General features: G+C 40.2%; 1 long non-coding RNA gene across 1 annotated transcript in view; it reads right to left on the bottom strand.

Moving 5' to 3' along the window:
* Positions 1-2,472: 2,472 nt before the first annotated feature.
* LOC142829860 (uncharacterized) overlaps positions 2,473-22,356 on the bottom strand; it is a 118,371-nt gene continuing 98,487 nt past the window's right edge. The window contains exons 4-5 of the long non-coding RNA XR_012904732.1: positions 16,146-16,262; positions 2,473-10,186 (exon numbers count right to left, since the gene is read on the bottom strand). This is a non-coding gene — a long non-coding RNA (uncharacterized LOC142829860). The remainder of the gene's footprint in view (positions 10,187-16,145; positions 16,263-22,356) is intronic.

Below are 22,356 nucleotides of genomic sequence, written 5' to 3'. Positions count from 1 at the left end.
TTCTCTATTTTTGCTTTAGGCTTGTCTTCCCTATAATTTAGCATTTTTTTCATTTTACACTTTTTGATTCCTTTTACAGTCCTTGAAAATAATACTGTTCTTTTTCCAAGAGAGAAAAGAAACTGCCTTCTTTTATGTATTCTGTTCTGCATATTTGTTTTCAGTTTATATTGAACACAATTAAGCATTTAAGCTATATGGACAATTTAGAAATGAAATGTTGAGGCATTATTATTGGAAACAGTAGACATGCACTGGATAAACTGACACTTATTGCCACTTTTAAATGGAAAACTGAGATAGTTATGTCCTCAGGGAAAATCTTAGGTATTCTTATATGGATCAACTTTATAAAGAACAAATGCATCAAAGCAAAATACCTTGAAAATAAGATTATGTGTGAAGATAATTTTCATACAGATACAGCTTTTGATTACTAAGACACAATGCAATGCAATTTCAGATAAAAATGCCTACACATTGTCATTTTGTACTAATATCTAAATCTAGATTTACACTGAATGACCATTTTAATGGAAAAACAAAGATGGGGAAAAGACACAGAAAATAACATTTAAAAGTGAAACTGAGTATAATCTTCCTCTATTTCCTGAAGTTTTATGCTGTAAAATAGAGTTTCAGTAACTGATTAAAAGCAAGTATAGAATACAGTTGATGCTATTCTTCTTTGGGTGACCTCTGCATATACACATTTGAGTAATCATTGTGGTTATAAACCTTCAAATGTCAGGCCTCATTCTCTTATCTTAGTTCAGAATCAGATATCGCCATCCACTTCATTATTGAACAGGCCCAAATGGATTCAGGTGCCTGCTTGGGGGTCCTGTAGCCAGCAGTCCAGTGTCCCTTTCTCTAAAACATGAATGTTTATATTTACAAATAGGAGAACACATTAGAGAAAATGAATTCAAATCAACAAGTAGACAACAAGCATAATTTGTCCGATCTATGCTTCTCTGCAAACTGAGTTAGATGGGCTTCTCCCTTGAATTATAGGAAAGAAAAGCTAAAATTACATTCTTTAAGGAATCTAAAGAGCTCTTAATAGCCAGAATCCACAATATATGTTTCCCTTTCCAGAAAGCTATTTCATTTGTTTTCCCCCAAAAGCTATCACCTTAACTGTCTGCACTCCTGGGCCCAATTTGTTTTCATGTCTTTCCCTTAAACCCATACTCAGTTTTACACATAATCCAAATCAATACCTGAACTTCATTTCTCAGCCCACGTCTGTTAAATAGTCTAGGAGCTGAAAGATAAGTCAATGGTGTGTTTTCAGAAATCTTTCTTAATATGTGGGAGGTACCACTTTGTTGTGTGTGATGGCAACATATTGCATTGCTAACGGATATAAGCTGTAGTAGCAACACGCAGTTTGACACTTTTCTAGTCATTAGATGTTTTCATGCTCTGATCAGAGTTCAGAACTTTTGGATGCAGCCTAAGGTTACATCTAGACTGCAGTGTTAAATGAGAAAAAGATACACAATTTGTGTTAAACAAATTGTATATCTTTTCCCGATTTACTTTCGAAAGAGGCTTTTCCGAAATTTGGCAGATCTACTTTGGGAAAAAGTGCTTTTTCGTCACATCCCTTATGCCTCATATAATGAGATTTACAGGGATGGCGAAAGAGCACATCTACTTTTTTGAAATTTTTTTCAGAAAAGCGGGTGCGTTCTTTAGACATGTTATTGCTTTTCTGAGATACCTCCCGTATCCCAGAAAAGCATTGCAGTCTAGACGTAGACTAAGGGGAGGAAGGAGGGAAGGTTGGGAGGGAAGAAAGGGACAATCGGTAGAGCAAAATATGTAGGTCTTTTCCAAAGGTAGGTGACAGCTGATGAAGTAGTACTCTAGAATGCATCCGTACTGGGCCTTGTGGGCCCTCAATTGTGATAATTACTGTAACCAGTCGGACATGACACCCCTCCCTCCTCTTCACTGGTTTCTAGACAACCTGACATGCTCCTCTTCTTCTCCCTATTTTTTTCAGGAGTACAGTATCTTTCAAACAAGGGTTTTATTTTTGAATGACCCCTGTCTAAACAGCCACTTTTCTTTTGAAAAACCCCTTTTCAAAAAAACCACAGATGCCAAAATGCAAATAAAATGTGGGAAATTTAAATCCCGACTTCATTTGCAATTTTGAAGTGTCTAATTTACATCCCTTTTTCAAGAAAAGAGATGTAGTTTAGACACAACAGCCTCACTGAATAAATATATGGGAAATGATAAACCAACTGAACCTGCTAAGAAGCATCACTTTTATTGACATCCTTTTTATTTAAATCCAAAATTTAAAACATGATGCCAAAAGAAGAAAAATGGGAAAACAACACAGCCTTCTAGGCATAGAGGATGCTAAAATTTTACAGCTACATTACTTACACTTGCGTGCGCGCACACACACACACACACACACACACACACACACACACACACCCTGCAGATACGTTTTACTGAGAATGTCTTTTGATGCTTTAGCAGTTATTTAGACTTTTTTCTATCAAATGTCTAGTCAAACTCAGTGACTGTTACAAATAGCTCTATAGTATTTTCTGTTGAGAGGCTATGTCAGCTGGAGCATTAATGACACTACAGCTCACCACATCTTGCTCATGTCATGGATCAAAGCTACAGAAAAAGACAAAGGTTCTGCTCTAGAAAACTAATATCTTTGGCTAACCAATGATGAACTGGTTTTCCTGAAGGCATAGAATGGGAAAATGCGAGTAGTCCACCAGACTCAGAATGCCCAATTATTTTCCTGCTCTTCAAATTGTTGAATTAGATTTTGATTATTCATTTCTGTTTTGATGTTCATTTCTGTTTTCCTCCCATGGGAGAAAGGATATGCTTTTAGCCAGATCAAATGCATAATGTGAAATTAGTATAAAAACTTGTATAAGCCTTGATCTAGACATTATCCTAAATCCACATAAATACCCTCAAATATTAATATGAGATCCATACAAATAAGAAATAATTGAAACAAGGTTCACTGATGTCATTTTCAGAAGCCAGATTGACTGGCATGTTTTAGATGCTTTTGCTAGCTCAACCAGATTTTGAGTTTGCGGTTGGTTTTTTTTATTTGTTTGTTTTATTTTACTTTTTTGAGTCACTGAAGCAGTAAAATGTAGCTAGAATTCACTGGTGAGGTCTATGTTACCACATCCAAGAAACAAATATGTACTTTCAGAGTACAATAATGTTAGTAAGAAAACAAAAGAAATAGAAATGTTGCTTTTGTTGAAACAGCACAACGTGTCGCTCTACTTTGTAGCAGGTTGCAGCAATGCGGAGCAAAATGTCTCTTTAGACAGTTGGAATGGAGGTCATTTTGCAAAAATAGTATTACTGCATTCATTTTAATTCATTTAATTTCACCATTAAAATCAAACGCATCATTTCCCCAAAAGCCATTAAGAAAAATTAGGCTGGTAGCTCACTGTTCTTTAGGCATTGCCTAACCATCTTTCATTGTTGGTGTAAGAAGAATAGAAGCCTAGGGTTTTTCTGTGATTACTGATTTACTAGTGTATTAGGTTTTAAAGAACTGCTGGAATATTTCAATAAAATAAGGCAGCGTAGGTTAAAAATGTCTCTATCCAAGGTACAGATGTTACCAATGCCAATCTTCTGTTCCATGGCAGGCAATGAATTGAAGGCAGCATCAGAAAGTGTACAGAAAAAAATTGCCATAAAAATTTGTCAATAAATTGTACTTGGGTAACTATTTTTCATCTGACTGTTAAAGCAGCAGTTGTAAAAGCTTCCTCTGGTATAGCTGTCAGTTGCTCCAGGAACCTGGACCATTTTGCCTTTCAGGGAATAGTTATATATAATAGAAGCCAACACTACCACACGTAAGCTGGAAAATGCAAGGAATGACTATTAATTTTGTTTTCCCTTTAGGTAACTTGATCATTCCCTCCTCCAACATAAACAGAAATAAATAACAGAACGAAGTTGGGAAAACACAAACTTAGAATGCTATCACCATGCCAGGTCTTCTAAGTGCTCCTCAGAGAGACTGGTGTGGGGCTGGGATGCAGAGAGGCAATGCAACTTGCTCCTGATCATTGCCTCAGGGATTTTTGGCAAGCTTAGTGGTGACCTCTCAGCATAACTGTATTTTGGTTCCCACATCACACACTGATATCACTCAGGATTGGGAAGGTGGCAGCATGAAAGGAAGTGGCAGAAGGAAGGTGCTGACAGCACAGCTTCTGCTACACTCCTGATATTGAGACCATCTGCAAGAATGTCCATGAACTCCAGACTCTGAGCTCCTGGTACTCCATTACCTGTAGAAGACAGAGTTGGCATCTCGTATTCTCTGCTAATATCTCTTAATCCCCAACTTTTCCTACTGACTGATTCGAATACTTCTAGCAAAAACAGTCTAACCATATTGGCTTATGAGCTTCACAGAGCAGTCAGAATGAGAATGCCTATTACACTACCTTTGAATTGTGTTTTGAATTTCTGAAGGCTCTAGAGATAAATTTGAGGCAGGGCATTATAACACTTCTCCTTGGTAGTTGTACATATTCTTTTGACTATTCCCTGCACAACTCTGCTTTTTCTGCATGGCCTTTTCAGTTAAATGTGAATGACTATCCTAAAGATCTGCATCTGGTGCTTTGCAATACCCTATTGGAATGTGCACTACTGGTCTGGAACATTAGATGTGGGGCAACCACTGCTGGAAAATTGATACTCTGATGATATAACAACAGCCATAGAATATAAAAAATGGGATTAAAATATATTTACTTTGATTTTCCCTTGTACCTTCATAGACCAGTGTTCCAGGCACCCACTACACTGATCACTTATTTGCATTGCGCTTTAGTGGCTGTATCTATGTAGTTTCTGGCATTCCTGTGCCTATGCATCTCAGTTGTCTTCACAGTAAGAAAATAAGTTTTAAAATAAGACAAATATATTCTGGTACTGACAGTGACCTTAGCCCTAACACATAACCCTATATTAGAGTAAAACCAAGATGGAGAGTACTCCAGTAATGAGGATATTCCATTTTGCAAACTTCAAGACATGTATTAATAGTAACCAGCCATTGTTATTATGTACTGATATAAAGCTTTCCATTATTTTGCACTATTAGGTCTCAAAAATCTTATTATTCATGGTTCATTTTTCTAATTTTAATAACAGCCAGAAATGCCACTGTATTTTCATTAAAAATCTCATTGCCGGACCCTATTTTATTGGCATTTCACATACACTATACATCATAATGAACTGAGTGTTTGTGGGTATAAACAGTACTGATAGCAGTTCAATTACAATGAGATGTTTAATAATTGTCTGCTAATTTCACTTTGAGCAAGTGTTCTTTGTTTTTCAAATCTGATCTGTTTCTAGATCATTAAAGCACCAATAGGCTGCTACTGAACTTTCTTTATGTGTCTAATTAAAGATACAGCGTGAATTATTCATGCACTATGGTATTCCATGAATAATTTATGCAGAAGTTTCATTGACAAAACTTAATTTTTAACTTCAATAAAACCTTAAAACCTCCTTACTTTTCAAGGTCTTTCATAATAATGTCCTTACAACTTTTTATAATCAACTGTTACCAATGAATGCCACAATAAATGAAAGTAACAATAAAATGGTAAGACAGGTTCATGATGTGGATTTGGTTTATCTGAAATGCACAGCTCTCAAATAGGTTGGTTATAGCGTCTGCATACTTTTTGAAAGCGGATATGTCAAAAAAAAGGACAAGCCAAAATCTGATTAGAACAACCTTCTCTCACAATCCAACCAACCACTGAAGAATAGACAAGGACAGCTTGCAAAGGAGCACAGCTAGTTGCAAAGCACATTAAAATAACAATAAGAAGTTGGCTTTGCTGGTTATTTTCCTATTGATTATAATAAAGGCTGAAATGTAATCCTTAAGCTCTACCCCCTTTAAGGTAATGAGCTGTGTGCAAGGGGAAGCTCTGGCAAGCTTAAGGCCCGTAGCCATGAGGAAGTAGTGACTGTTACACTACTGAAAATCCATAGTAACTATGCTTAATACCACTCTGCTGGAATGAAGGGACGGGGACTATTACTCATTACTATCAAGAACATGTCTTACTGAATCACTAGCATTCCCATTTATGCTACCTTAATGTCTACTTTCCACAGTAAATATATGTATACACCAATATCCCTGCACTTCTTATTTCCTACCGATAAATTACAACAAACCAGTATTTATGCAGATATTTTAGTCCCATGCAAATATGCATATTAAGAACACTTTGGCCCTTGTTTACTGATATTGATATCCAAAATCCAGTTGTTTATCTTTCAATAAAATTATTAAGCCCCTCCACAGAATCATAGAATCATATAATCCTAGAGCTGTGAGAAACCTCCAGCCCCTTTCCCAAGGCAGGACCAATCCCAACTAAATCAACCCAGCCAGGGCTTTGTCAAGCCAAGACTTAAAAACCTCTAGGGATGGAGATTCTACCACCTGCTTAGGTAACCCATTCCAGTATTTCACCACCCTCTTGATGAAATAGTTTTTCCTAATATCCAATCTAGACTTCCCCCACTGTAGTTTGAGATCATTGCTCCTTGTTCTGCCATCCATCACTACTGTGAACAGCCTTTCTCCATCTTCTTTGGAACTTTCCTTCAGGAAGTTGAAGGCTGCTATCAAATCCCCCCTCACTCTTCTCTTCTGCAGACTAAACAAACCCAAATCCCTCAGCCTCTCCTCATAGGTCATGTGCTCCAGGCCTCTACTTATTTTGGTTGCCCTCCGCTGGATCCTCTTTAATGAGTCCACATCCTTTCTATAGTGGAAGGCCCAGAACTGGACACAATATTCTAGATGTGGCCTCACCAGAGCCGAATAAAGGGGAATACTCACTTCTCTAGATCTGCTGGCAATGCTCCTCCTAATGCAACCTAATATGTCATTAGCCTTCTTGGCTACAAGGGCACACTGTTGACTCACATCCAGCTTCTCATCCACTGTAATCCCCAGGTCCTTTTCTGCAGAACTGCTATTTAGCCAGTCAGTCCCCAGTCTGTAACAATGCTTAGGATTCTTCCATCCCAAGTGCAGGACTCTACACTTGTCCTAGTTGAACCTCATCAGATTTCTTGTGCCCCAATCCTCTCATCTATCTAGGTCACTCTGGACACTATCTCTGCCTTCCAGCATATCTACCTCTCCCCCTAGTTTACTGTCATCTGCAAACTTGCTGAGGGTACAATCCATCCGCTCATCCAGGGAATTAACAAAGATGTTGAACAAAAGCGTCCCTAGAACTGATCCTCGGGGTATTCTGCTAGAAACTGACAGCCAACCTGACATCGAGCCATTAATCACTACCTGTTGGGCCAGACAGTCTAGCCAGTTTTCTATCCATGTTACAGTCTATTTATCCATATTTCCTAAACTTGCTGGCAAGAATATTGTGGGAAACCATATCAAAAGCTTTGCTAAAGTCAAGGTATATCACATCCACTGACTTTCCCATATCCACAGAGCCAGTTACTTCATCATAGAAGCTAATCAGATTGATCAGGCATGACTTGCCCTTTGTGAATCTATGTTGACTATTCCTGATCACTTTTCCCTCTTCCAAGTGCTTCAAAATGGATTCCTTGAGGATCTCCTCCATGATTTTTCTGGGGACTGAGGTAAGGCTGACTGGTCTGTAGTTCCCTGGATTGTCCTTCTTCCCTTTTTTAAAGATGAGCACTACATTTGCCTTTTTTAATCATCTGGGATCTCTCCCGATCTCCACAAGTTTTCAAAGATAATGGCCAAAGGCTCTGAAATGACATTTGCCAAATCCCGTAGTACCCTCGATGCATTAAATCTGGACCCATGGATTTGTGTATGTCTAGCTTTGCTAAATAGTTCCTAACCTATTCTTTCTCCACCGAGGGCTGCCCACCTCCTTCCCATACTATGTTGCCTAGTGCAGTAGTCTGGGAGCTGACCTTGTCTGTGAAGACAGAGGCAAAGAAAGCATTGAGTACTTCAGCTTTTCCCACATCATCTGTCACTAGGTTACCTCCCTAATCCAGTAAGGGCCCCATACCCTCTCTGATCACCCTCTTATTACTAACATGCCTGAAGAAACCTTTCTTGTTACCCTTCACATCCCTTGCTAGCTACAATTCCAATTGCACTTTCATCTTCCTGATAACTCCCCTACATTCTCAAGCAATATATTTATACTCCTCCCTAGTCATCTGTCAAGAGAAAAAAAATCTGAAAAACAAGAAATCATTAGAACTCCTTCATGAGTATGACCATGACAATCCAGTATGTTTTGCAAGCTATGTGTCTAACCTGTTAGAATTCTTTGGATATAGTGATAAAGGAGGAGAACCAGGAATTGTAATTTACTTAGACTTCCCAACAAATTGTGATAAAAGCCTCTCAGAAGAGGTCATTAAGGGAAAATGGCAACAATCACAGTGTCAGAGGTGAATTTCAGATATGAATTAGAAACTGTTTAAGAGATAGGAAGCAAAGTGTGAGAAGAAATGGGTAATTCTCTCTGCGAAAAGAGGTTAATAGCAGGCTGCCCCAAGATCGGTATCTGGATTGGTAGTGTTCAGTGAATAATGCAAAAAAAATAAATTATAATGGCATTAAGCTTGTATCAATAACTTAGTACATCATCACCCTATATAGTTCTCAGTTTGGTCACATCTCAGAAAAGGTAGCGCAGAAACAGAAGAGTTCAGAGATCAGTGACCTTGATTAAAAGTGGGTGAAAGTGAAATTTATTTTTAGAATAGATCCAAGCCAGGAATCACTAAGTATGGAAGAGAAAGGAAAGATGAAATACTCCAGAGAAATAATCCTGGATGTCAAATTATGAAAGATCAAGGAAACGTTAATCAGATTGTTTAGGAAATATAAAAATAAGGTATTCAATTAAATTAAATGGCTAATCAGTTTAAAACAGATTTTAAAATATTGCTAGTGTAGTGGGAGTAGGCCAGTTTTAATCAGACAAGCCCACATATTTAGCTTGTTCCCCCAGAAGATACATTGAAGGTTTTTGTAAAATTAAAATATTCCAGAAATAAAAATAGGATCTTCAGAAAAAAACTGAACATTACAGAATTAAAGAATCCACAATACTCCCATTTCATGATTCTCAGCCTGATCCAGGAAGACAACTTCCCTCATAGAGTGGTATCTCAAGTGGTATCAAGTTGTTTTTTTAAATTTGCCTTCCACTGAAGTTCTGGTCATAGGTAACTGTCAGAGGAAGAACATTAGCTAGAAAGACTATGGATTTATTCCATATTAATATCTGTGTAACCATCCCATCCTTCCTTCTAATCACTTTTCCCCAAAACTTGTAATAAACACTCATGACTTATTGCAAATATGCTTGCCTGCAATGTAGAAGACTTTCCAGACAAAGCATTTTTTTGTTTCATTTGTGACTTTCTGTTAGCCGACGGTTAGGGCAGTGTGTGTATGTGTGCATATCTCTGTTTACAGCCATTCATGGTCACACAGCCTGGGCTTTCTGCTCTGTGTGCCCTGTATGCTCCAGGCAAGCAAAAATGGATATTACAGGGGGGGTTCCTGTCTGGCTACATTCCACCCCCTGATACGACACACCACATCCCAGGATACAAGATGGCGGTGATACCAGCACCTCTTGCCCACATTGGGGGAATCTAGAAGTGCCTAATGGCCGGAATAGAAGGTTTAGGATCTAGGAATTGTCTAGGGTCCTTTCCTACTGCTGTGTATCGAATGTGCACAGAAAAGATAGCTACATTAACTAGGCATTTTGCAATACATAGGGTTATGCAGAAAATGGTTACAACAATTACAATGATTAGAACAATGGTTATAATAGAGTGTAGGAAAGGAGTTAAGGAAAATTCTAGTTCTTGGGCTAACCAATTTAGCCATGAGATGTTTACATTCTTAGTTACAGCATATCTTACTCTATACAGTCCGTTGCCACTTTCCTTGCCTCCCCTTAAAGTTCTTTTGAGGATTGCGGTGGTCGCTGTCATCGAACCACACTGGTCCCCATTGGAAGATGTTGCTCTTGTTCCACCAGTTGTTTGGGCTGAGAGGGACAAACTTGATTCCCAGTCTGGTAGAGGAGTCGAGTAGGGTGTTCTGGTACAGCAGTAGCAGTTGGAAAGAGAAAGAAGACCATGGCAAGTTGGAGTACCATGTTTTGCTTCAGCTTAGGTTTTTTTTCATAGTTTAGTTTATAACAACAGCGATTGCAAGCACTGCAACAGCAAGCGGTATATATACCAAAAGTTCATGGTGGATTCCCAGATTCACACCAGCGTTGGGAGGGATACATCCCACTGGAGCACTGTTTAGGGCTATTGCCTCAGTTTTCTGTAATAAAACATAAGGCTTGCCGGTCTTGGATACAATCCAAGCCTCAGTAATGGTTATTGGTGTTAGTCCAGCATCTGCAGTGGTCCAGACTCCTTTTCCTTTGTAGGAGTGCAGTACGTGGGTTTACATTTTTAAACTGGGGTGTTTGATTACCACAGTGTCTTATTTGTTTTTCCATTTCCCATCTGTGGGCTTTTGGGTTCTCATGGATTTTTTACTTCCCCACTCCTATGGGTAGGCACGGGGGAGATGGGGACTCACTACCGTAAGGGCTGGGTGGTCAAAGCTATCTTATTTTTTAATACTGGCCTTTTAATTCCTTTAATGTAGTTTTATTAATTAACAATTTAATTAGTCTCTGGTTTAAATATCTGGTTAGGTCTAGTGAAGTGGACAGAGAGCTGGGCAGATTTTTCAAACTATTTAGGATCACTTGATTAGCTTGGCTGGTGTCTAGGCCTTCACGGGCACTGGATATTACTGCATCTACCAGCTTGGATTTTTATACAATTTTTGGGCTATGACATAAGTGTTGCTGACAGAGTTTCTAGGCTTAAACCAATCTGCAATGATATCTGCTAAGCCCCATCGTTGCCTAATTAGGCACTTACCAATTTGATTAGCCAGTCTAGCACACAGCTGGTCTATACCAGTGTGGAACATCACCAAGGTAAGGACTAGTGACAATTGTCCTGGTTCTGGGACAGGGGCCTGTTCAGGGCATGATGCACAATTGGGAGGCTCTATTTTGTCCTTAAGGTCCTGGTTGATGATATCCAAATGAGAGCAAGTTAGCAATGGCCATTGGTTAACAAATGACAGCCATGACTTAGGGGTTACCTTTGTCTGGGCTTTAAGTGGTAAGTCCCAGTGGGAGTCAGTAGGTCCAACTTCAGTGGCCTGATGTTAGTGTTTAGCTTCTTTCCCACAATATTCCATACAAACTTTAACTCAGAGGACTGCGTATTCTTTGTCCTCGTAGTGTTCATGTTGTTACAATAAAGAAAATAATTATGTGCGAATGAGGGGCGGCCCAAGGCCGTGTATTCCCTATTGCTATTAGTGTATATTGTTCTATGTATGTGACTTGAAGGAGGTAACGTTGACTAGAGTCATTGTTTTTCTTATAGGACCAAGCATGGTTCACAGATGTTTAATTGTTAACTCATGCAATTCCATAATTCTTGAGGCCTTTAAAGGCATCAGGCACTAATGAGTAGAAGGGCAAATAGCTGTTATTGCAATGGTGAGGTTACTAGTTTTCTCATTGTTGTGGGCATTTTTACTTAAATATGCTGATGTCTCACTTGCCCGTGTTGTTTTTTATAGATTTCTTATTATCTCTGGCCAAACCACTTTTATGGTTGGTGTGCAAATTTACAGAAGCTAAATATTTCATTTGTGTGGCCATTAAAGCAAAACCAATCCGGTGGGGGAGAGGGCTGGTACCCCACTCTCAGTCTTTTTGTTTACGTGATGCACTTCTTGCTTCTTTCCAGTTTCTTCTTTATTTACCTGTGGAGACACTGTTAACATTCTCCTAGCCTAAACAATTACTAAACTATTATCTTTTTACTGAATTTTAAAGTTGCCAATTGGCTAAGTTTAGAGTTGCCAATTGATTGGGCCCAATTATTAATTTTGTTGGTTTAAATTCATGCTTCTGCTTTACTTAAAGTATTTTTTCATTAAAACAATATCTTACACACAACAATATTTGCAATTCGTATTAAAATTAAGACACACAAGACAAACTTGGACAGAACACAAACTTATTGTGTCATGACACAGAACCATGGTTTTTTGTTGTTGTTGTTGTTTCTTTAGCTGGCACCAGCGCTTTCTGATGATCTGAAAGACAAGAAAACATTTCTACCCCGTCGGGGTGGTCCATTATAACTTAAAATACTGCCTAAGATCTACTAGGGGAACCGGTTACAGCTAGTTCCTTACCACTTCCATGGGCTAGTGAGCTGCAACTTTCCGAGAACAAGGGCGCTTTATTGGTACTTGTGACTTTCTACTTCTTTGAATTACCTTACGGTATGTCTACACTACCCCGCTGGTTCGAACTAGCAGAGGTAATGTAGTCATCCGCAGTTGAAAATGAAGCCCGGGATTTGAATTTCCCGGGCTTCATTTGCATGAAGCCGGCCGGCGCCATTTTTAAATGCCGGCTAGTTCGAACCCTGTGCCGCGCGGCTGCATGCGGCACGGAGTAGCTAGTTCGGATTAGGCTTCTAATCCGAACTAGCTGTACTCCTCGTGGAACGAGGTGTACAGCTAGTTCGGATTAGGAAACCTAATCCGAACTAGCTACTCCGTGCCTCGTGTAGCCGCGCGGCACAGGGTTCGAACTAGCCGGCATTTAAAAATGACGCCAGCCGGATTCATGCAAATGAAGCCCGGGAAATTCAAATCCCGGGCTTCATTTGCAACTGCGGATGACTACATTACCCCCACTAGTTCGAACTAGCGGGGTAGTGTAGACATACCCTTAGAGTTGCTAGCCTTCCCTAACAGTGGCATGCCTCAGTTTCTCTCTTGTACCACAGATCAGGCTTAATGTGTGAAGCTATAATGCTTTTCCTTAGCACAAGGTGTTGGTTGGCCAGTTACTGTTCCTGCAAGCAAAAAGCTTTTATTTTTCTGAAAAGAATCATATGTACAATGTTACAGGCTTACTTAGGAGGGACAGTTGGTTTCAAACCTCTTCAGAACGGACAGGCAGTCTGCACCTACTTACAACCTTGGATCTGAGAGCAAGCTAAAAGTGTTATCAGCTCAGCCTTGAACAGAGACACAGTGAAGTTTCAGAGTTTGGATTCTTAAATCAATAACTTGATTTTCTTAGAGAGCAAATTTAACTTTAAAAGTTGAATGCCCAACAGAAGCACTAACTAATTTGTGCTTTGTCTGTTTGCAATTTTAAGCAAGAGGACATTGTCTAAAACAAAATAAAACTAGTTCATTTGAAACCTACAAAATAGAGTTACAATATATAGAGCTCATTCTTTTATGCAGTTAACTAATTAAGTTTCAGTAGAATCCTTAATTTTCCTGTTGCAAATTTAACAAAAGTGTCTCTAGACAAATGTTTACATTTGATTGTTTCTTTGCCTAGATGGTTTGCACAGTGCTTAAGAAAGAGGCTGCAAAGAAACAAGGTGTCATTTTTAAAGCAGGTTTCCCTTCACATATTACAATAATCACTTAATTCCTTCAACTACAGGCAGTCCCCGGGTTACATGGATCCGACTTACATCGGATCCCTACTTACAAACGGGGTGAGGCAACCCCGCACTAGCTGCTTCCCCCCAGCAGACCAGGGAGACGCGAAGCTAGCGCCCCCTCCCCCAGCAGACCAGGGAGATGCGGAGCGGCTTTTCACAGCAGACACCTCAGCTTGAGAATAAAGGACTGAGGGAAGTGAGGTGTGGGAGAATAAAACTGAGCTCTGGAGAAATGTTTGGCTAGAGTTTCCCCTACAATATGTATCAGTTCCGACTTACATACAAATTCAACTTAAGAACAAACCTACAGTCCCTATCTTGTACGTAACCCGGGGACTGCCTGTATACCTATAGAGCTCTAAACTTTTTGCTTTCTCCTTTCACATGCTTTTTCCTTTTATGATACATCCTGATTTCTGCTAAATGACTTTTCTCAATGACACAGGTTTATCTAGTATTAATTTGGTAAGGAGGGTGGGCTTTCTAATTATTCCCTCACACCCTCTGATTCCTTTTAATAGGTAAATCTGACTGTTTAGTATTGCAGTCAGCTATTACTGATTTTAAACTTTTCAGTATAGGGTTTTCATAACATCTATGCTGCAGCAAAGTCTGTAGTGTAAATAGAGTGCTCATCTTTGGACAGTCATTTTCTTTTGGGCTATTCCCGGTTGCAACTCCTTTCCCTCCAATATGGGCTTAATGATTGGGAGAGGAGTGTGAAGTGTTATGGCTTGAGCTTGGGTTAGCTCCTCTGTTTTCCTTAGTGCTGTGTAGGCTGTCAGAAGCACTTTTTCATAAGGCAAGTAATTTAACTGTGACCCCTGCCATAACTTCGAGCCAAACTGTATGGGATGGCGGGGTACTGTTTCTCCTTCTTGCCATAAGGCATAGGACATTCCTGTGTTTCCCACAGTGAGGTACAAATAAAATGGGGCATTAGGGTGAATTGGACCTATAGACTGATAAGTGCATATCTCGTTATCAGCTGTCTCAGAGCTTCCTCATGGGAGGGGGCTCATTCCCAGCAAGCATGCTTGCCAAGGAAATTATACAGGGAGTAGGTACGAATTAAGATTCCTCATTTTTCCAAAACTTTAATTAGTTCACAGACTGGAGCCATAGCTGTACTGTTTTATCTTGGTTACAGTGGAAGGCGGGAGAGCAGGGGTTTGAACTAGCAAAGTTTTAAAGCCAGCTCCAAACGCTCATTTTTCTTCATTAATTACTTTCTCTTTCCCCTCTCTAGCCTCAGGAGGAGCTGTTCCTGTAGGTTCTCCATGTCCTTATTTAGGGTTCGCATCCGGGTATCTAGGTTCTGGCATTGCACCCAGAGTTCGTATCTCTCTCTCTGCACTCTGATAAGCTCTGTTTCTAAGTTCCAGTAGTTAGTACAGGCTGCTTGCCACACACCCTTTAAAAGCCTTTCCCTAACATCTCTTTATCCCATTTAGGGTTGCCCCATCCCTCTTGGGTAAACTCTTTCTCTATACAGCTAAAATCCATGTCCAGAGTGACAGGCTTCATGTTGCTGTATGTGAACCAATAACACAATCCTGCCAACTACGCCAATTCTGTCAGCCAACGGTCAGGGCAGTGTGTGTGTGTGTGTTTCCGAGAAAAGGTTTAACGTCCGTGTCTTTACTGCTAGGACCGGGGTCCCATCGCAGAGGGTAGCCAGCAGGCCAACAGACACCCCTGTTTATAGGAAGAGCTTATTACACCTTAGAGTTTAGCTGCTCGAACACAGGGGGTACGTCTATACTACAAGGTTTTGTTGACAGAAGTTTTGTCGACAGATACTGTTGACAAAGCTTCCGTTGACAAAGAGCGTCTAGACTGCATCCAGTTCTGTCGACAAAGCAAGCCACTTTGTCGACATAACAGTGTGGACGCAAAGGACAGTGTAGATGCAATAATGCCTTCTACTGACAGAATTCTGTCGACAAAAGGCGTTATTCCTCGTAGAATGAGGTTTACATACGTCGACAAAACTCAAAGGCAGTGTGGACGCAGGTATTGTTTTGTCGACAAAAGTCCACTTTTGTCGACAAAGCCCTGTAGTCTAGACACACCCAGGGTTCCTTCGCAGTGGGCAGCCTTAGGGAAAGACTGAAAGGTGCCCCAATGAACCTGTCACCTGGGAGTGACACAGATCCAAACGCCCAAGCTTTTCCTATGCCTGTCCCTTTATGACCGGCTGAAGTTCTTTTAAATTGTGCTTGGTTCTGTTACAGCAACTGAAGGAGTCAGGTTAAAGCTTAAACAGTTACAGGTTTATTAAAGAAGCTTATAAATCATATGGTTACAATAGCTATTGCTCTATTTTTTAAATGCTAGCAAATATATATAGGTCTTAAAAATGGTTACAGGAAAAGGTAAAGATAAAAAATAGAAATAATGGTACCAAGTGACAGCTTAATCTTTAAAAAGTTCTAAGTCTATGTGAACACTTAAAACAAAAGACCACATCCAGGTACAATTTTTACCCTTTTCTGTGCCTCTCGACTCCAGCATGTCAGGCCAGGGCCGGTCTCTCAATTCCTAGGAAAGACGAATACGAGGTGGGCATCCCCTCTGGAACCTCGGAAGATCAAACACCTAATCTGACCAGCAGATAGATGGTAGATTAACACTCAAAGTAAATGTGCTGCTGGACTCATTTTTATACCCCTGAGGGCCCGTATCCTCTTTCTTATCTTAAGATGCCAAATTGTACTAGTCCGTTTTATGGTGCCAGTTCTTACAAGCAAGTTTCAAGTTAATTTACACTTGCAAGAAAAATAACTAAATTGTAAGTACTAGACATTTTTTTTACTGGGTGAGAAATTCCTCCCCCCGCAGACGGCTGTGTTTTCGTGTCAATATAGGTTAAGTCAAAGGCACTCTTCAGCAGCCTTTTAGTCAGCAATTGGCATATCTCTGTTTACAGCCATTCACGGTCACACAGCCTGGGCTTTCTGCTCTGTGTGCCCTGTATGCTCCAAACAAGCAAAAATGGATGTTACAAAAAAAGGTTCCTGTCTAGCTACACTGTCCTAATGAAAATCATTTTAAAACAACCCACATCTTTAAAAAATCTATGCTCCAGAAAACGCAAAATACCATGTACAATGCAGCAGATTTTCATCTAGCCAATACTCTAGCTTTTAAAGATGCAAATGAATGTATACTGGAATTTCAAAAGCATCATTGCTCCTAACTGCCTCCTGGGAGTTAGATGAGTAAGCTCAGTACAGCAAGGAGATGGACCCCTCCTTTCTCTAGCTAGAGAAAAGACCAGTGAGGTCCCAGAAATGGGCTGGGACCAGGTATGGAAGTGTGGGAGTGCTTATGGCAGTCTTCTGCCAGGTGGAAATAATTAAGGAAGGAATCAGGATCTGAATTATGTTAGTTCCAGATGAGTTCGACAATAATGTTTGTGGACTAACCCCATTCAGTCATTTCATAGAGTTTGGAAACAGCCCATTGAGCACCTAGCTGCATCTTAGTTGCCTAAATACCTTTCAATATCTGGCTTATACTTATGGTAAAAATTATGGTGTAACAAAGCAACTAGCTTTGAAATTCATGAAACCTGTAGCCAAGAGTTATGAATTTCTGATTATGCACCATTTGAGGATGATCTGAAATGTAATGGGACGTTCAAGTCTACTGCTACCTATATGAACTTTTTAATCTAAGGAAAGATCAGAATGCTCTTTCACTATCATACTATGGATCCAGATATAGCTTTCTCCTTTTCTAGTCACATAGGGTGATGAAGAAAAATGAAGGATCATAATCCAACTGTCAAGAATCAAGTCACTGAAACCAAATTTTGTTTTCTATAGGTCTAGTAAGTACATAGCCTACAAAATTATTTTATTTTAAAGTGTTTGAATAAGTACATATAAAATACAAATGATCCTGTCATTCAAACATTACATCAAATGTGATCTGAGTATTGTAAGATTCAGAAATGTTTAATTATTTTTAAAACCCCTTAAATCCATAAACTTGGTTACTCTCAGAATCAAAGTACAAAAATACCAATTTTCAGCTTTATCTACAACCCAGATGAAAATAGGAAGTCCCTAGCATCCGGTATAAAGTTATATTTCTCTAAGTTACCCTCCAATTCTGAGTAAACAATAAAAAAATCCCACAAACATAAAACAAGCTGTTTTATACAAACCAAAGCTTCTGAACTTGAGAAGCCCACCCTTCACTCATTGTAACTTGACATAAACCTTCTGTATTTTAAAGGAGTACTAGTCTCTAATTTGTTTCAGTGAATCACTAAATGGGAAGTGTTTGATGGTCCTTCAAATTTGTCTTGGATTCTTTTGAGATTACTTGATGATTGCACATTGAGTGACACTCCAAAATATATCAGGAATTGAAGCATCAATTCAAAAACACTTAATACATTTTGTTTTATACTGCCTGCTAAACAGAACTGTGAATCTTTAGAAAAGAATATAGTTTTGTTTCTGTAAGTAATGCCTGAAAAACCCATTTTAAGAGAGAAAAATGCATTTGCTAGGTTACTGATAATATTAGGGAAGGGTGGGTTAATCAACATGTTGGAGTAACCCTACTGAAATTGTGAAACAAATAGCACTGAAGTGTAAATTTGAATGGATGATCATATAAAACCTGGGACAAGATGGCCACTAACCGTAGACCTATCTACGTATTATGGTTTGATTGGCCCCATCATTTTGCAATGTTGTTTGACTTCTAAAATATTTATATATATTTTGTTGAAATGAAGTCAATATTGGCAACTTTCCCCGTTTAAATATATGCCACCATTACAAGTATACATGAGGCATCACTATAGGATTCCACTGCTACCAATTTAAGTGTACCAGTTGCTGGAATGACCACCATATGTTTCATTATAGCTTGCATTGAGGTGACCAGATGTCTGGTTTTTAAAGGGACAGTCCCATATTTAAAACTTCCTTCAGGTGTGTCTACTTTTTCTTAAAAATAGGCAATTTTTCCTATATTTTCTATCTCTCCCCTCCCATCAGTACATATGAGTCCAGCTGCTGGTTGGATCCTTGCTCACTAGCTGCCCATCCACCAGCAGTGAGTGTAGGGATCCAGTGGCTGATGATAGGGTGGATGTACAAGGCTTAAGGTCAAGCAAAGCTGTAGAGTGCCAGGCTAGCCACTTCCCATGCCAGTTCATGAACACAGACCCTGCTGCATGCTTCCTCTTGATCAGTAGGCCCCCTTGGCTCCTGTCCCATTTCTTTTCACCTGCCTCCCTCCCCCCGTGGTTGTCCTGTTCCCATTTCTCTCACTGCCTCTCCTGCCTCCATAATTCCCCCGTTCCCCTATCTTTCTCACTGCCTCCCACTGTCTCCCCATTCCCCATTCATTGCATGAGATAAGAGGAGCTGCCACAGGCCCACAAATCCCCCATCCCCGAGATGCTAGCAGGGGTGTCCAGTGGCGTGACTTGGCCTTAGTGGTTGCACTCTGCACCATAAGAGATGGATTTTGGTGTTCCACAGCTTTCCATCTATTTCCTCTCCTACAGAGGCCTGGAGGTAAAGTCAAACATGAAAGCAATTTACACTGTTGCTCAGCTTTGAGCATGAATATGTTGTTAGCGATAGAATATTGTAAGATCAGAGCTATTGTCTAGTATGAATTATTTTCTCTTTACATTTATTCAACTCTATCTGTTGAAAATGGACCAGCTTTCCTTTATTTTATTTTTTTTTGCCAGAATTTCGGGAACATTTTAAAAATCTTTATCAAAACCATGAGAGTTTCATTTAACAACTTTGTTTCCAAAAAAATGCGTAACAATCCTGTTTTAAAAAAACAAATACCTTACCCCAAAAACAGAAAATTAAGTTGATAGTTATTTGTGACACGTTTGAGTTGAGGAAAGGAGTGGGCCAGTTTACATCAAATAAAAATTGTTGACCGACTTTCCTCTAACTTTGTAACTGCTAAATAGAGCACTCCTGACAACTCTGATATACTTATCTTCTCACTAGCGTATAGAGCAGGGGTGGGCAATAATTTTAGAAGGATGCCCCGGGAGGGGAGGGGCCTTGGGAAGAAGGGGCGGGACCAGGACACTTCTGTGCTTTCCCACTCACAGACCCTGATTGGCCTGGGAGTGAGGAAGGGCATGGACTCTTTGCTATCCACCCCAGAGAGAGAACTGACAGCTCTGAACAGCTGGAAGTTCCTTCTAGGAGTCTGCACCCCTTACAGGGTGGGAGAGACTTCATGCGCTCCTCCTGCCCCCAGGCTAATCAAGGTGTGGGGGTGGGAGGAGCACACGAAGTCTCCACTCCCTGCCCCCACCCTGCAAGGGGTGAATGGCATTTAGAGTGTACTTCAGTTGGTGGTTCCTTCTAAGTGCTGGGCACCCCTGGTGGGAAAGGAGACCCTGGTTGGCCTGAGAGTGGGAGAGTGGCAGGGCATCTGTGGGCTGGATCAATCCACTTGGCAAGATGGATCCAGCCCACGGAGGCTCTCTTGCCCACTCTGTTATAATGTGATCATATGTCATATTAAGATTCTCTTGCTTTTCAGTGTGTCAATATCGTTTTTAGCACCCCAGAAGTTGGGCAGCCAATGGCTTATATTTTCACAATGTCTTGTCGAAATTTCATGAAGTAAATACACAGTTGCTATGAGTTAACTGGATAATGCCACAGACCTATTTACAATATAAGGTTGACACAGAGTTTTAACTCACAACTATTGTAACCAACAACCAACATCCATCACACAAGAACAGCTAATGACAAAGCGGATAAACCTAGCGAACCTCTTGAAGCATGGTGACGATTTTAGTTTCAATGGATTTGAACTCTATGAAAAATCGAGGACATTGTCATCAGCATCATCACATACAAAACTGGGGATGGACTTTGTACAACTTAAACATACAACAAGTTTGTTGACACATATCCTAATGTATACATTGCCACTCATTCTACTAACAATTCCTGTAACAGTAGCATAAGGAAAATGGTATTTCTCAAAACTAAAGCTCATTAAAAGCTACTTCAGTTCTGCAATGAGTTAGGAACGCTTGACTGGTCTTGCTATTCTTGCAGTTGAACAAGATATCACTTCATCTTTGTCATATGATAACATTATTATTGATTTTGCAGCCAAAAAAGCTAGAAAGATTGCTTTTAATTAAAAACAAATCCTTGTTTCAATATCTCTTTGTAATAATTTCCAATAAAATGTTGTGTTGACAGATGTAAAATATTATATTACTAGAAGATTTACTTGGTGTTTTGGGGGTCCTTAAATCAAACAAGCTTTGTTTCTCTTTATGTAAATCATTGTTCTGGGGGAGGCCAGGGATGAGATGTTCATTACCTAGGCTTCCCTGGGGAGAGAGGACAACCCAGCCCTCTCCCACTGCAGCAGCTTGGGGCCAGGTGGAAAGCACCTCTTCATGGCTGCTGCAGCTGTCACAGACAGAGAAGGCATGCATATACCCTGGGTAGGGGACAAACACATAAAAAATATATAGTAGATAGCTGTCCCTTTTCCCATCCCTAGTTCCTGGTGATGCATCAAGGAAATTATAGCTTTCCCAATCCCCATCTCTGGCCCCTTGCTGTCCTCTTCTGTGAACATTCTACAGTATAACTGTCCTCCCTACCAGATCTCTTCCTTTCCATTTTATGAGAAACAAATTAATTCCAAGCACATCCCATTGTCCTGGCACAACCAAACCCTTTAAGTTATGATAAGAGGAAGCGGCATACTAAATTTGGTGGTCCTAGCTTTTTCCGCTTAGGAGAACAAACAGACTCACAGATGGATGGATGGCCACAGACAGATGCACAAACTCTCAAGTACATAGTACATTTTCATCATACTGTCAGTAAATCAGAATGTTTCTATAGAATTACTTCTTTACTGCAGCCTTAGACCATCAGCATTATAATGTGCTTAATTTGTTTAAATTCACTTTAATAAAGCACATCTGGCAAGTTTTCCAATAGTGTATGTTTATGTTTGTTTGCTAAGCATAGGGGCACCAGTTTAGTAGTAGTTTCGGTGTACTGTGAAGTACACCAAAAATCCTAAGAATAGTCCTGCACAGCCCTTTATGTGTCGCCCTTGTCCCTGTTCTGTCTTTGCCATACACTTTCAATTCCCTCAGCTCTGCTGTTTCTCCATGTCCCATGGCAGGGTGTGTCCTTCCAGCACTGTGCAGATAACCAGCCCCTGGTCAGATCATTCAATGAACCAACAACCTGGCTCCAGGGTCCTTCCCCCTCCTGCCCCCAATCTCTGTCTGAGCTGGCAGCCTTGGAAAGCTCAAGACCCGCTGGCCCAGGAGTCAAGCCCTGCATGTGTCAAAGCCACACATGCTACTGGCACAAAGAAGTGCCTCCCTTCTCCCCCAGTTAAGATCTCTAGTTGTGGGAAGGAAGCTTTTTCCAACTTGTTTGCACCCTAACCCTATAGGCTCCACAACAGCAGCCTGGGAAGGTGCTTAGCACCATCCTAACACACTATCCCTGCCTTAGGTACTGCCCCATATTCACCCTCTCCTACTGAGCCACCTCTCTGGGTGGGTTGCTGAAGCCTCTGCAGTCAGGTTCCCTGGGGGATAGAATCATAGAATCATAGAACTGGAAGAGACCTCAGAAGGTCATCAAGTCCAGCCCCCTGCTCTAGGCAGGACAAATCCCAACTAAATCA

Source organism: Pelodiscus sinensis, chromosome 6, assembly GCF_049634645.1.
Source record: "Pelodiscus sinensis isolate JC-2024 chromosome 6, ASM4963464v1, whole genome shotgun sequence".
NCBI lineage: Eukaryota > Metazoa > Chordata > Testudines > Trionychidae > Pelodiscus > Pelodiscus sinensis.
The sequence above is the reverse complement of the archived record's forward strand: the minus strand, read 5'-3'. Positions and strand labels throughout refer to the sequence as shown.